A 6,125-nucleotide genomic window follows, 5' to 3' on the forward strand; every position below is an offset into this window, starting at 1 on the left:
GTTTCGGGAAGATCCCACATGCCGCGGAGCGGCTGGGCCCGTGAGCCATGGCCGCTGAGCCTGCGCGTCCGGAGCCTGTGCTCCGCAAATGGGAGAGGCCACAACAGTGAGAGGCCCGCATAACGCAAGGAGAAAAAAAAATAATAAAATAAAATAAAATAAAAATAAAAATAAAAAAGTCCTGGTGAGGGAAAGACATTGTTACCTTGAGCATTGATAAAAGCTCACTGGGGGGCGCCTTCAAGACGGCGGAGGAGTAAGACGTGGAGATCACCTTCCTCCCCACAAATACAACAGAAATACATCTACATGTGGAACAACTCCTACAGAACACCTACCGAACGCTGGCAGAAGACCTCAGGTTTCCCAAAAGACACCCTCAGGTGACCTAAACGCAGAGGCGGGGCCAAATCCAAAGCTGAACCCCAGGAGCTGTGCAAACAAAGAAGATAAAGGGAAACCTCTCCATGCAGTCTCAGGAGCAGCAGATTAACTCTCAACAATCAACTTGATGTACCCTGTATTAGTGGAATACCTCAAGAGACGATGAATCATCCCAAAATTGAGGTGGGGGACTTTGGGAGCAACTGTAAACTTGGGGTTTGCTTTCTGCATCTAACTTGTTTCTGGTTTTATGTTTATCCAGTTTAGTATTTAGAGCTTATTAAAATTGGTAGATTGTTTATTGATTTGGTTGCTCTCTTCCTTTTGTTATTTTTTTATATATTTTTTTCTTTTGTTTTTCTCTTTTTGTGAGTCTGTATGTGTATGCTTCTTTGTGTGTTTCTGTCTGTATAGCTTTACTTTTGCCAATTGTCCTAGGGTTCTGACTGTTATTTTTGTTGTGTGTTTTTTTTTTTTAGTATACTTTTTAGTGCTTGCTATCATTGGTAGATTTGTTTTATGCTTTGGTTGCTCTCTTCTTTCTTTCTCTCTTTCATTACATTTTTATTTTTAATAATTGTTTTCTATTTTAATAACTATATTTTATTTTATTTTTTCTTTATTTCTTTTTCTTCCTTTTCTTCTGAGCCGTGTGGCTGACAGGGTCTTGGTGCTCTGGCCAAATGTCAGGCCTGAGCCTCTGAGGTAGGAGAGACAACGTCAGGACATTGGTTCACCAGAGACCTCCCGGCCCCACATAATATCAAATGGTGAAATCTCTCCCAGAGATCTCCTTCTCAATGCTAAGACCCAGCTCTACTCAATGACCAGAAAGCTACAGTGCTGAACACCCTAAGCCAAACAACTAGCAAGACAGGAACACAAACCCACCCATTAGCAGAGAGGCTGCCTAAATCATAGTAAGTCCACAGACACCCCAAAACACACCACCAGACATGGTGCTGCTCACCAGAAAGGCAAGATCCATCCTCATCCACCAGAACACAGGTACCAGTCCCCTCTACAAGGAAGCCTACACAACCCACTGAACCAACCTCACCAACTGGGGGCAGACACTAAAAACAATGGAAACTACGAACCCGCAGCCTGCGAAAAAGAGACCCTAAACACAGTAAAAAAAGCAAAATGAGAAGACAGAGAAATACGCAGCAGATAAAGGAGCAAGGTAAAAACCCTCCAGAACAAACAAGTGAAGAGGAAGTAGGCAGTCGACCTGAAAAAGAATTCAGACTACTGATAGTAAACATGATCCAAAATCTTGGAAATAGAATGGAGAAAATACAAGAAATGTTTAACAAGGACCTAGAAGAACTAAAGTACAAACAAACAACGATGAACAACACAATAAATGAAATTTAAAATTCTCTAGAAGGAATCAAGCAGAATAACTGAGGCATAAGAACGGATAAGTGACCTGGAAGATAAAATAGTGGAAATAACTATTGCAGAGCAGAAGAAAGAAAAAAGAATGAAAAGAACTGAGGACGGTCTCACAGACCTCTGGGACAACATTAAATGCACCAACATTCAAACTATAGGGGTCCCAGAAGAAGAAGAGAAAAAAAAGGGACTGAGAAAATATTTGAAGAGATTATAGTTGAAAACTTCCATAATATGGGTAAGGAAATACTCAATCAAGTCCAGGAAGCGCAGAGAGCCCCATACAGGATAAATCCAAGGAAAAACACACCAAGACACATATTAATCAAACTATCAAAAATTAAATACAAAGAAAAAATATTAAAAGCAGCAAGGGAAAGGCAACAATTGACATACAAGGGAATCCCCATAAAGTTAACAGCTGATCTTTCAGCAGAAACTCTGCAAGCCAGAAGGGAGTGGCAGGACATATTTAAAGTGATGAAAGGGAAAAACCTACAACCGAGATTACTCTACCGAGCAAGGTTCTCATTCAGATTCAACAGAGAAATTAAAACCTTTACAGACAAGCAAAAGCTAAGAAAATTCAGCACCACCAAAGCAGCTCTACAACAAATGGTAAAGGAACTTCTCTAGGCAGGAAACACAAGACAAGGAAAAGACTTACAATAACCACCCAAAACAATTAAGAAAAAGGTAATAGGAACATACATATGGAAAACTACCTTAAATGTAAATATATTAAATGCTCCAACCAAAAGATATAGACTGGCTGAATGGATACAAAAACAAGACCCGTATATATGCTGTCTACAAGAGACCCACTTCAGACCTAGGGACAAATTCAGACTGAAAGACAGGGGATGGAAAAAATATTCCATGCAAATGGAAATCAAAAGAAAGCTGGAGTAGCAATTCTCATATCAGACAAAATAGACTTTAAAATAAAGACTATTACAAGAGACAAAGAAGGACATTACATAATGATCAAGGGATCGATCCAATAAGAACATATAACAATTGTGAATATACACACAACATAGGAGCACCTCAATACATAAGGCAAATGCTAACAGCCATAAAAAGAGAACTCAACAGTAACACAATCATATTAGGGGACTTTGATACCCCACTTTCACCAAAGGACAGATCATCCAAAATGAAAATACATAAGGAAACACAAGCTTTAAATGATACATTAAAGAAGATGGACTTAATTGATATTTATAGGACATTCCATCCAAAAACAACAGAATACACATTTTTCTCAAGTGCTCATGGAACATTCTCCAGGATAGATTATATCTTGGGTCACAAATCAAGCCTTCGTAAATTAAAGAAAATTGAAATCACATCAAACATCTTTTCCAACCACAATGCTATGAGACTAGATATAAATTACAGGAAAAAAAAACTGTAAAAAATGCAAACACATGGAGGCTAAACAATACACTACTAAATAACCAAGAGATCACTGAAGAAATCGAAGAGGAAATCAAAAAATACCTAGAAACAAATGACAATGAAAACATGATGACCGAAAACCTATGGGATGCAGCAAAAGCAGTCCTAAGAGGGAACTTTATAGCAATACAATCCTACCTCAAGAAACAAGAAACATCTCAAATAAACAACCTAACCTTACACCTAAAACAATTAGAGAAAGAAAAACAAAAAAAACCCAAAGCTAGCAGAAGGAAAGAAATCATAAAGATCAGACCTGAAATAAATGAAAAAGAAATGAAGGAAATGAAAACAAATATCAATAAAACTAAAAGCTGGCTCTTTGAGAAGATAAACAAAATTGATAAACCATTAGCCAGACTCATCAAGAAAAAAAGGGAGAAGACTCAAATCAATAGAATTAGAAATGTAAAAGAGAAGTAACAACTGAAACTGCAGAAATGCAAAGGATCATGAGGGATTACTACAAGCAACTCTATGCCAATAAAATGGAAAACCTGGTAGAAATGGACAAATTCGTAGAAAAGCACAACCTTCTGAGACTGAACCAGGAAGAAATAGAAAACATAAACAGACCAATCACAAGCACTGAAATTGAAACTGTCATTAAAAATCTTCCAACAAACAAAAGCTCAGGACCAGATGGCTTCACAGGTGAATTCTATCAAGCATTTAGAGAAGAGCTAACACCTATCCTTCTCAAACTCTTCCAAAATAAAGCAGAGAGAGGAACACTCCCAAAATGATTCCACAAGGCCACCATCACCCTGATACCGAAACCAGACAAAGATGTCACAAAAAAAGAAAACTACAGGTCAATATCACTGATAAACATAGAAGCAAAAATCCTCAACAAAATACTAGCAAACAGAATCCAACAGCACTTTAAAAGGATCATACACCATGATCAAGTGGGGTTTATCCCAGGAATGCAAAGATTCTTCAATATACTTATATCAATCAATGTGATACACCATAGTAACAAATTGAAGGAGAAAAGCCATATGATAATCTCAAGAGATGCAGAAAAAGCTTTTGACAAAATTCAACACCCATTTATGATAAAAACCCTCCAGAAAGCAGACATAGAAGGAACTTACCTCAACATAATAAAGGCCATATATGACAACCCACAGCCAACATCGTTCTCAATGGTGAAAAACTGAAAGCATTTCCACTAAGATCAGGAACAAGAAAAGGTTGCCCACTCTCACCAGCATTATTCAACCTAGTTTTGGAAGTTTTAGCCACAGCAATCAGAGAAGAAAAGGAAATAAAAGGCATCCAAATTGGAAAAGAAGAAGCAAAGCTGTCACTGTCTGCAAATGGCATTATACATAGAGAATCCTAAAGATGCTACCAGAAAACTACTAGAGCTAATCAATGAATCTGGTAAAGTAGCAGGATACAAAATTAATGCACAGAAATCTCTGGCATTCCTATACACCAATGATGAAAAATCTGAAAGAGAAATTAAGGAAACACTCCCATTTAACACTGCAACAAAAAGAACAAAATACCTAGGAATAAACCTACCTAAGGAGACAAAAGACCTGTATGCAGAAAACTATAAAACACTGATGAAAGAAATTAAAGATGATGCAAACAGATGGAGAGATAGACCATGTTTTTAGACTGGAAGAATCAAAATTGTGAAAATGACTATACTACGCAAAGCAATCTACAGATTCAATGCAATCCTTATCAAACTACCAAGGGCATTTTTCATAGACCTAGAACAAAAAATTTCACGGTTTGTGAAAACACAAAAGACCCTGAATAGCCAAAGCAATCTTGAGAAGAAAAACAGAGCTGTAGGAATCAGGCTGCCTGACTTCAGACTATATTACAAAGCTACAATAATCAAGACAGTATGGTACTGGCACAAAAACAGAAATATAGATCAATGGAACAGGATAGAACCCACACACATATGGTCATCTTTTTTGTGTGTGTGCGTGTGGCATGCAGGCCTCTCACTGCTGTGGCCACTCCCGTTGTGGAGCACAGGCTCCGGATGCGCAGGCTCAGCGGCCATGGCCCACGGGTCCAGCCGCTCCGCGGCACACAGGATCCTCCCGGACCAGGGCATAAACCTGTGTCCCCTGCATCGGCAGGTGGACCCTCAACCACTGCGCCACCAGGGAAGCCCGGTCATGTTATTTTTGATAAAGGAAGCAAGAATATGAATGGAGAAAAGACAGCCTCTTCAATAAATGGTGCTGGGAAAACTGGACAGCTACTCGTAAAAGAATGAAATTAGAACACTCCCTAACACCATACACAAAAATAAACTCAAAATGGATTAAAGACTTAAATGTAAGACCAAACACCATAAAACTCTTAGAGGAAAACATAAACAGAACACTCTATGACATAAATCACAGCAAGATCCTTTTTGACCCACCTCCCAGAGAAATGGAAATAAAAACAAAAATAAACAAATGGGACCTAATGAACTTAAAAGTTTTTGCACAGCAAAGGAAAACATAAACAAGACCAAAAGACAACCCTCAGAATGGGAGAAAACATTTGCAGACGAAGCAACTGACAAAGGATTAATCTCCAAATTATACAAGCAGCTCAATATCAAAAAAACAAACAACCCAATCCACAAATGGGCAGAAGACCTAAACAGACATGTCTCCAAAGAAGATATACAGATTGCCAACAAACACATGAAAGAATGCTCAACATCACTAACCATTGGAGAAATGCAAATCAAAGCTACAGTGAGGTATCACCTCACACCAGTCAGAATGGTCATCATCAAAAAATCTACAAACAATAAATGCTGGAGAGGGTGTGGAGAAAAGGGAACCCTCCTGCACTGTTGGTGTGAATGTAAATTGATACAGCCACTATGGAGAACAATA

Source organism: Lipotes vexillifer, unplaced genomic scaffold, assembly GCF_000442215.2.
Source record: "Lipotes vexillifer unplaced genomic scaffold, Lipotes_vexillifer_v1.1 scaffold484, whole genome shotgun sequence".
Lineage (NCBI taxonomy): Eukaryota > Metazoa > Chordata > Mammalia > Artiodactyla > Lipotidae > Lipotes > Lipotes vexillifer.